The 10,896-nt window shown below is 39.7% G+C and overlaps 1 non-coding gene across 1 annotated transcript; it reads right to left on the bottom strand.

Annotated features, from left to right (window-relative positions):
• Positions 1-5,045: 5,045 nt before the first annotated feature.
• LOC133046363 (U6 spliceosomal RNA) lies at positions 5,046-5,152 on the bottom strand. Its single transcript, XR_009690493.1, has one exon. It is a non-coding gene; the product is annotated as a U6 spliceosomal RNA (small nuclear RNA).
• Between the last annotated feature and the right edge of the window lie 5,744 nt (positions 5,153-10,896).

Here is a 10,896-nt window from a genome sequence, read left to right as displayed (position 1 = left end):
CCATAGCTTTGACTATACTGTTGTTGTTAAAGTAATATCTCTGCTTTTTAATATGCTGTCTAGGTTGGTCACATCATTTCTTCCAAGGAGCAAGCATCTTTTAATTTCATGGCTGCAGTCACCATCTACAGTGATTCTGGAGCCCAAGAAAATAAAATCTGTCACTGTTTCCATTGTTTCCCCATCTATTTGCCATAAAGTGATGGGACCAGATGCCATGATCTTAGTTTTCTGAAGGAAGGGATAGAGTCCAGCAAATGAGGAATTGTGGCCTGAATAATGGAATATGTTTACCAAATTACTTCATCTTTTTCTTCTGGGCACACAAGCTGACTTTCTGGCCCCCTTACATCCACATGGGGTCATGTTACTAACAGGTGGAAATATACCCTTTTAGGCTTTGTCTTTAAAATGTCCCCAGTGATCCTCAGTTTATCTTTGATGACTGGCTAGCTGGGAGAAGATTATCCAGAAGATGGTCCTGAAGCCCCAGCAGACCAGAGGCATCACAGATTGCTATGAGTCTGTTTCTAGGAGTCACAGCTTGGTGGAGAGCTGTCCCTAAAATCTGCAAATCTGTGCTGGACTTAGTGTGAATGAGAAATAAACTTTTACTGGAATCAGGCCACTGAGTTTTGGGCTGTTTTGTACTATAAGAGCATTTCTAGTCCATGACAATTAATACAGATAATAAAGTTACTAATGAATTCATTTGATAAAGTAAGGAATGGGAGATCTAGAGATGGGGCACCTAGGAAGGACTGGATGAATGGACCATTTCGAGGAGCGCTGTTCATGGGACCAGGAGCTGTCCTCGATAGAAGTCTTGCTGTGCCGTCCCTCAGTGTGGCACTGATCACCATCTCTCTAACCCTCTGTATGCCTCCCCACAATGCCCCCAGCTATTTGGTGCCCAGAGTGTAAACGCTGCCCAACTACTGCATTAGTGGTGGAGGAACAACCTTAGTTGGGGGAGTTTCTGAAACGAGGAACCTCAGACCTCTGAGCTGAATTAGTGGTTGCTAAGGCAGCAGTGTATTACAGTGCATTACAGCAGTGTGTTACAGAATAAATGAATGCTGATAATCACATCTGCCCTGCCTTCTATTAATACACAACATTCTGATCAACAAACGTGCTAATGGATGAGCAAATCCTTTCCGAAGTTCAATGCACAAATAAGAGAAAGCACAATTTTTACTATTAACAGTGTCTAACTCCAGGGTATCCCTGGCTTATATTGTTGCAGTCCTGAAAAATCTTCCTGATCCCAAATTATATCCCCCCAAATGAGCCATTATGCCTACTACATTGACCATGCCATGGGGGCAGAAGCCATGTGTATTTTTTTTTTTTTTTCTATCTGATCCTCCTTAACCTGAAACCCCATTGTGTACAATGTCCAGCTCAAATGTGTCAGTTCCTCTTGGATGGAAGGATGAGCAGATGGGATGAAGGTCAGAGTGGTGTGGTGACTTTGACAAGGCTGTAGATTTTCCAAGATGGATCCTAGCTCTAAATTTCCACCATTTCCTCACACTTTCATTACCTTTTCTGAGCTTCATGTCTCTTTTCTTTAAAATGAGAAGTTAGATTTATAAACTTTCAAATGTCCCTACCAGATTTTATATCCCATTATTTCGAGAAAAAATAATGGATTGCTTGTAGTTTCATTTTTACAGTTCTGTAATGTACCCTCTGGGTAAAAAATGGCCAACAGGAGGAGGAAAGAGACGAATGTGTGAAGTGGGTGGCGCAGTGTGATAGCATGCTGAGGTTTACAGCCAAGCTTAAAGGCCATTGTTTGAGAGTGGAGATGCTGAAAAAGTCACAGAAGGAAGAGGGCCTCTAGGTGGTCTATGGCCACTAGGGGAGGTGAAGGGAACATTTTAGATTTTCAGTTTCACACTATAAAAATTGAGCCTTAAGTCTTTCAACATACTAAAGATGATGGCAAAATTCACATATGGAGTGAGTACTACTGCTTTCTTAAGAAAAAGATTTCAATTATCATTTGACTTTTATAAAGTCAAGGTCCCTGAATCTCTAAAGAGAAGTTGAAGCAGAAAAGATTTAAGCTGCACTGTTTAGTTTATTCATACCTAATAAAACATATTAGTAACAGAATAAAGTATTAAATAATAAAATAAAAGGGTGATTATTTTGAGTGAAGAAGTTGTAAGGATGCTAACTGATTTTTTTTCTCTCTCCAAAGATCTGGAGGTAGACATGTGGGGCTCTGAGTAGAGGGAAGAGAAGATCAGCAGATGTGATGGGGCCTAAAGAAGCAGCCTCAAGAGATGGGGGCGACCTGATCTAGAGACTCCCTAGGACGAATGTGGTGTGGTTGGTGGCCGCTGAGAGCACTGGTGCCTGATATTAACACTCAGGATTTCTTTTATTTTGTTATATTTATTTTTAATTGGAGGATAATTGCTTTACAATGTTCTGTTGGTCTCTGCCATACAACAACGTGAATCAGCCATAAGTATAGATCCCTCCCTCTTGAACGTCCCCTCCGCTGCCCCCGTTTCACCCCCTCTAGGTCATCAGGATTTTCTTTATATTACTAAACTTTCTTTATGCTATCTTTGGGTCACATAATTCAATCAAGTATCCATATGCTAAAGTTGCTGTAGTGGCACAGAAGTGGTTAGATGCACATGGTTGTTGTTATTAATGTTTAGTTGCTCAGTTGTGTCCAACTCTTTGCGACCCCATGGACTGTAGCCCACTAGGGTCCTTTGTCCCTGGGATTTCCCAGGCAAAAAGAGTGGAGTGGGTTGCCATTTCCTTCTCCAGGCGATCTTCCTGAACCAGGGATCAAACCTGCATCTCCTGCACTGGCAGGGAGATTCTTTACTGCTGAGTCACCAGGGAAGCCTGTGCAGGTGGTTAGGGAATAGCAACATTGAAGATAGTAATGATGATGGTGTTAATAATAGTAGCCATGATAGCAAATACTTACATAGCAATTACTACGTGCCAGAGGTTGTTCTAAGCATTTTATATAAACTCTCATTTTATCCTCATAAAGGCCTTATGAGGTAGGCGTATTTTTTTCCAGCTTCATCAAGATATTATTGACATATAACATATGTAAGTTTAAGGTGTACAATGTGATGACTTGTTGAAATTTATGGGCCCTAATCAATAGCTTGGATGTCAGAGATTGGAGCTTAGTTATAGAGGAGGGCAATGCAGAACTTGAAATAAAGAGGTCCCATGACCAGGAGAGCTGGATGGGTGGGGGAACTGTGGAGCATAGAGAAATGGGTGGGAGACTTGTGGGGGTGTCATCCAGGGGCCATAGGGTGGCAGTGGCAAGGTTCCCAGGTGAGAGGTGAGTATAATCTGGGCAGTGAGAAGCTGAGAGTGCTTAGAGCTGAGGGAACTAAGTTTAGCACTTGTGAGGAATTTAGTTTTCCCACTCTTTGCCTCCAGGTTGGGATGGGACTCATCCTTGTGCTCATACAATTCTTGGGCAAATGTCTGTCACAGCACTGAATACCACGCTCTCTGTGAGAATACCACGCTGCTTCCCGATCAATTAGCCCAATACCTAAAATAATACCTGTTGAATGAAGAATGAATGAGTAAGTAAATAGAGAATCTAAGGTTCTTCCCATGTCTCAGCTCTATTTTAATTTGATTTGATGAATTCTAAGAAGTGTTAGTGTTCATCCACTAAGGTGTGGAACACTGTCGGTACGAAAGCTGATCCAAAAGGGACTGGGGTTGCTACAATCACTGTCAGGGATTTTAGAATACACTAAACTCATCCTTTGCTGACTTAATACTGTATTTTTTTTTCTATTTTGAATAAAAATATTCATTGGCTCAGTCATGTCCATTAGAATGTCAGAGTTTTCTTTTTTAAGGTATTAAGGTTTTTTAAAATATTTTTTTATTTTTGTCTGTGTTGGGTCTTTGTTGCTGCACAGGCTAATCCCTAGCTGCTGTGAGCAGGCCTCCCATTGCGGGGGCCTCTTCAGTATTGGAGCACAGGTTCCAGGGTGCAGGCTCAGTGGCTGCAGCTCCTGGGCTCCAGAGCACAGGCCCAATAGTTGGGGTGCACGGGTGTAGCACTCTGCAGCACATGGGATCTTCCTGGGTTGGGGATCGAACCAACTGAAGCCACCAGGGAAGCTCTGAATTTTAAATTTTGAGCTTTTAAAATTCTGTTCTTTTTGACTCTATGTCTCAGTCTTTTTTATAATAAAGCTTAAAAAAGGCTGATACTTCTCTCTCCCAGTTTTTAAAAGAGAACAGGCTGGTCTTTGACCTGGTTGAATTCCTCAATGTAATACATTTTTAAGTTCTGGGCCCCAGCTATGAATCTTCTGGTTTAATGATGTTTTAGCCTGTAAATCTTTTTACCCAGAGTGAGCATCTGCTCATTTTGGCAGAATCTATTGCTATTTCCAGTTGATCACAATTGACCGTTTAATACTTCAGGGTCATTCCGTTTCAAACCCTTGATGTGTATTCAAATAGATAGCTTCAATTAAAATCCAGACTGGGCTACTTACTGGTCATGAGAAGTAAGCTTGAGCATGCCAATTGTCTTTGACATGGATTCTTCATTATAAAGATGGCACATGTATCTTAAGGATTATTGTGAAGATTGACTGAGATGATGTGTGTAAAGAGTTTACTGCAGAGTGAGTGATAGTTGCTCAGTCATGCCTGATTCTTTGCAACACCATGGACTGTAGCCTGCCAGGCTCCTCTGTTCATGGAACTCTCCAGGCAAGATTACTGGAGTGGGTTGACATTTCCTTCTAACCTGTGCCAATTAAATATCAATACATGCTTGTTTTTAGTCTCTGTAAACAAACAAAAAAGCCAAAAATGATCTCTATTCTTTGATTCTTTCTCTGACTCCCCCTTCCCAGAAGCACTAGTCTGTAGAAAATGCCTCTCTTCTCTCTATCCTTTTACTAAGACTTCTCCCTCTTGTGTGTAAATATGAACTGTTTCTGTTTTTGTTTTTTTGTTTTTTTTTACAGCAGCAGACTGTTCTTTTTTTTTTTTTTCTTTTCAAAAATATGGAACGCTTCACGAATTTGCGTGTCATCCTTGCGCAGGGGCCATGCTAATCTTCTCTGTATCGTTCCAACCTTAGTATATGTGCTGCCGAAGCGAGCACTGTTCTTTGATACTAAACTTAGGCTGGGTGAGTGAGGCTTTCTATTTAGGCAAAATTTTCTTGAAACCTCAATCACAGGTTATAGTTTTCCTGAGTTGATGGGTTCCCTATAATGTGTCTCTTCATGACCTGCAGTATAACCAGAAGACTACAACACGTGTTTGGAGTGCTGGTCCCAGTCTGTTAGTTTCTCCCTGTGCCTTAGACTGCTATGTCTGCAAGGAAAGTGGAACTTGGAATATAGATTCTCTCATCGCTAAATTGTAGCTAGATGGATTTCTTCCTGGCTACCAAGAGAATGTATTTTTGGGTTTAGTAATTGTGGGTGGGCCTTTCAAACCTACTGTGAATCTCGGGAGCTGTGAATGAACTCCTGCTTTACATGGCTTACAAATAATTTGAATATAACATTTCCCTTATAATTTCCTATAGCTCATCTTTCAAGGTGCATGTAGAATATTTCAAGCCCTTCTTTCAGACTTGTAATTGCTGAAGTAACTAACTTTAGAGTTGCACAGTCCAAAATCAGTGGTTTTGTATTCAGGGTCTTGAAGGAGTGAACTGCACTAGAGAGATCCTCGAGGTTCATTTCTGTGATAATAAGTAGGGGAAAAAAAATGAAAGCAGATTTTTATCCCTTTAGATACAAGGAAGAGGAAATCAAGGCATAAAGAGGTTAAAAATCTGCTCAAAGTCATACCATTAGTAAGTACCAGCACTGGGATTCGAACCCAGGTCTCAGATTGTGCTGAGATTATAAAATGAAAACAATGGCCACAAACACAAGGAAAAATGTCAGTTTACTAACAGGCTCAGTTAGCTATTGCCTGAGAAATCCCATGAACTGAGGAGCCTAAAGGGCCACAGTTCAGGGGGTGGCAAAGAGTCAGACAGGACCGAGTGACTAAACACCAAACACCACCACAGTTAGCTATAGCTGATAACACTTTATTTTTTTTTTATTTGTGGTAAAAGTTACATAATATAAAACGTACGATTTTAACCATATTTAACTGCACGGTTCAGTGGCACTAAGAACATTTGCAGTGTTGTGCAGCTCTCACCATCGTCCATTTCCTGAATTTTTCCCCTTCCTACACTGAAACTCTGTCTCTGTTAAACACCAATTCCCCTTTCCTCCTCCTCCTGTCCCCCAACCCCTGGCATCTACCAATGTACTTTCTGACTCTATACACCTGACTGTTTTAGGTATCTCATATGTGTGTCTGTTAGCCACTCAGTTGTGTTCAACTCTTTGCACCCCATGGACTGTAGCCTGCCAGACTCCTTCCTCTGTCCATGGGATTTCCCAGGCAAGAATACTGGAGTGGGTTTCTATTCACTTCCCCAGGGGATCTTCCCAACCCAAGATCTAACTTGGGTCTCCCACATTGCAGGCAGATTCTTTACCATCTGAGTCACTAAGGAAGCATAGGTATCTCATATAGGTGGAATCAAACAGTATTTGTCTGCACTCAGTGTATATTGGAAAGCATTTTTAACATTAACTTAATATATGTCCTACAAACTAATTGTACCCCCCGCCCCATGCTATACTGTAGGTTCTCATTAGTTTTATATTTTACACATAGTAGGGTATATATGTCAATTCCAATCTCCCAACTTATCCCATCCCCCCTCTACCCCCTTCATGTTCATATGTTTGTTCTCTATGTCTTGACAACACTTTTCTTTACCTTAAGTTTCTGTCACTTTACAAGTGAGAATATTATGTCTCAGGAAGGTGAAGTCAGTTTCCGCGGGTCTCACAATTACCTCTTGGCTGACTTAAGACGAGAACTCAGTCCTCCTGACTTGGTCAGACACTGTTAACATCAAATGGTGCTGATTAGGAAAGAAAGAATTATGAAACTTGGGCAGTTTTCTAACCTAATACAATGATGCAATGAAAAAAGTGTGTGAATTTGACAATTAGATACAGCTGTGATCAAATTCTGTTTTACCACTTGCTAGCCGTGGGATATTAAGTATGAGAAGAGATTTCACTGATATTTAAGTTCATCATCTATGAAGCAGAAAATAAAATTTGCTTTTCAGTTTGATTGTAATGATGAAACGATATCGTACATAACAAAATGATGAGTTATATGTTCATATAGGCCAATTATATGGACATAAAATTTTCTCAACCAATTCCAAAACTAGCTTGGCAGGATATTTTAAGAGTTTTCACCTAGACACAGGGAGGGGGGAGAGGTGGGGAAAAAAAAAAAAAAAAGAGTTTTCACCTAAGAGGATAAGATTGGGAAATTCAATCATCTAATAAGTTACTTCTCAGTTCACTCCAGATTGCTCTTTATAGCTTTAACAATTTCCAAAGAGAGAATACATTGGATGGAAAAACACAGGAAGTTGTTTACCATCAGCAGTGGTCTAGCAAAAAGAAATAAAGAAAGATAAAATTTAGCAAAAATAAATAAATAAATAAATTGTGATATTCGTTACTGGCCTGGGTGAAAGAAAGAAATAATCTAATAGATTCTGGTGATAACTGTGTAAATTGGGAGTAGTACCCTTTTGGTTAGAGATATCAAAAGTCTTTATAATATCTATAATTCTCTATTGTATATTTGGGGCTTCCCTAATAGCTCAGACAGCAAAGAATCCTCCTGCAGTGTAGAAAATGCAGGTTCTATCCCTGGGCTGGGACGATCCTCTGGAGAAGGAAATGGCAACACACTCTTGCCAGGAGAATTCCAGGCAAGAATTCCATGGACAGAGGAGCCTGAAACAGTCCATGGGGTTGCAAAGAGTTGAACATGACTGAGTGACTAACACATTCATGCTTTCACATCGTATATTCATTTGAGAAATTATCCTAGGTATCCAGAAATAAATTAATGCATGTTGAGATTTTCATGGTATTAGAAACAATGACTATTATTTGATGCATCCACTTGAAAGCATAATATGCTATTGTTAAAAATAATGTTTAAAGAGTTTGCAATGATATGGGAAATGTCTAAATTATAATATTAATTAAAATTATATGTTAAATTTGTGGTATAATTTCCAAAGTATAAGTGAGAAGTGAACAAAAACCCATATATGGAAGAAAGAGTGAAAGTAAAATGCACTAGAAAATTAAGAATTTTCCTTTTTGATGTCAGTACTAGGAGTTATATTTAATCTACTTTAAATGTTTTCAAAACTTTGTCTAGTCATCCTGATTTATTTTTGTAATTACACCCCCCACCTTTTCCTTAGAGGATTTGCTGATATACAACCTTGGCACAAACCAGAGTGAGCAGCTTTGTCTTTCTTCTGTTCCTCTGTCCTTCCATGGGCTTTGTATTCTGGGTTCTGGAGGACCCTTTATGGTGTAGGAGGGGGTATAGGCTGAGGGTAAGAACATATGGGGTCTCTGTTCAGTATCCCGCAACCTAGCTTCTGTGACTTGGACTGCTTACTTCATATGTCTAGGTCAAAACCAAAGATGTGTGTGTCAAATTGTCACAAACACTCTTGATAGGATTTTAAGCAGAAAAAATAGGAAGTGATGATTTAAGAAGTCCACTGTAGCCCATAAATAGATGAAATACCTCATCCAGTTTTTGAACCTGGGTCACTCGGAATTGTGGGAGATTTCCAAGTCAAAGAAGAGATTATGAAATCATAAATAATTTATCACTGCATTTTTTTTCTCTCAGCAGGAACTTTTGAAAACCCTATTTAAGCATTTAACACACATATCATCAAAGCGGGGGGAAGAAAGACCAGATGATGCAGAAATATGGACCAGATGACCTGTTAAGAATTATATTGGTTCTGTCACCCTGCCATTTTAGAATATAATAAAAATTCTAATAGGAAGCTATCAACTTTCTTATATCCAGGTATTGTAAGTTTCCTATAATTTTTGGTTTTAGATTTTGTCATTTAACAGATATTCACTGAACACTGCTCCAGGTGTGGCAGTGAGGATACCTAGCACAAAAAATTCCTGCTTTCGAGCTACTCCTAATGTAGGGTGGGAGGCTGGAGGAAGACCAGTAGAACATAGTATGCAAAAGTCCAGAATGGAGATGATGTAGGTGTACAGTGGAACTTCTTATAATCTACACTAAGGTGAGGGGAGAGATCATTTTCCTTGTGGAAAATTTAAAGGATGTTTAAGAGTCAATCAGTAGAATTGGGAATGGGTATATAGGATGGGACAGTAGGTGGGGTGATGGAATAACACGAGGACCGCAATGAGGTGTGAATGAGCATGACTTGGTCAGAAATTTAGGGTAGTCCACAGTAGTGAATAAGGAGGGGAGCTGAAGAATAACATGGATGGGTTTTCAGGGTCCAGGGACTAAATGCTTAGATGTTATCTTGAATATAAAGAAGAGTCTTTGAAGACTTTTAAACTGGGTAATGACATGACTGAATGATTAAGTTTAATAAATATCATTGTGATTGAAGTGTGGACCACTGTGCAGGTGTCTGGGTGAGGAAGATGACAGAGACACCAGCTATGATGTTATCGTAGCAGCCATCAAGTTATTTTGCTAATTAGTCTAAATCTAGTGTTCTTGCCTGGAGAATCCTGTGGATGGAGGAGACTGGTGGGTTGCTATCTATGGGGTCACACGGAGTCAGACACCACTGAAGCGACTTAGCATGCATGCATGCATTGGAGAAGGAAATGGCAACCCACTCCAGTATTTTTGCCTGGAGAATCCCCGGGACAGAGGAGCCTGGTGGGCTGCTGTCTATGGGGTCGCGTGGAGTCAGACACCACTGAAGCGACTTAGCAGCAGCAGCAGTGCTGAGAACTATGGTTGGGTGTGGTGAAAGTGAAGTGAAAGTGTTAATCATGCAGTTGTGTTTGACCCTTTGCAAACCCATGGACTGTAGCCCGCCAGGCTCTTATATCCATGGATTCTCCAGACAAGAATACTGGAGTGGGTAGCCATTCCCTTCTCCAGGGAATCTTCCCAACCCAGGGATTGAACCTGGGTCTCCCACATTGCAGGCAGATTCTTCACTACCTGAACCACCAGGGAAGCCTGCAGTGTGGTAGGTACTCAAAAATGTTTATGGAATAAATAAATGAATGAATAAATGAATCAGTGAATGGATGAAAGTTAAGGAATAAGATTTGAAAAGTTGCAGTGGTTCTTTTTGGTATTATAAGACAGTATAGGACTAGTATATGCTAGTATAGTATAGTATTGGACTAGTAAAGGGAAAAGTCAAGGATGATTTCCATGGTTATAGTAGATGATGGAAGAAATATAGAAGATAGCCAGGTGCAACAGTGCAATGGGAGTTGGAAGTGTGGCTGTGAAAAATATTTAGGAAAATTGTTTTCCCATAACTGGGTATCTCTAATGAACTTGTGTGTGTGTGTGTGTGTGTGTGTATGTACACACACACACATACACACACATATATATATATAAAATTTTTATTACAAAAAGTTCCATGAAGATTTCAATCTAAAAAGAATGAGAATTTATTCTTAATGGTTACAAAACAAGAGATGTAATATTTTAGGGAGTTGTTTATTTTATCTGTAATTTAACTTCATACTTTGGCAAAATTACTAATTTAAAGCACAGAAAATAATCTGTATGTCTTTGCTTTGGGATTCGGGATTTGGTTTAATTGTATTGCACATTGAATTCCCCCAATATTTTTTTTTTTTTTTTTGAAATGTCTTATAAGAGGTAGTAACACATTTTTCTTGGTAAACCTCTTTCCATCTAAGTTCTTGTGGCAGCTCACGATTC

The sequence above is a fragment of the Dama dama genome, chromosome 24 (assembly GCF_033118175.1).
Source record: "Dama dama isolate Ldn47 chromosome 24, ASM3311817v1, whole genome shotgun sequence".
NCBI classification, from domain to species: domain Eukaryota; kingdom Metazoa; phylum Chordata; class Mammalia; order Artiodactyla; family Cervidae; genus Dama; species Dama dama.
The sequence above is the reverse complement of the archived record's forward strand: the minus strand, read 5'-3'. Positions and strand labels throughout refer to the sequence as shown.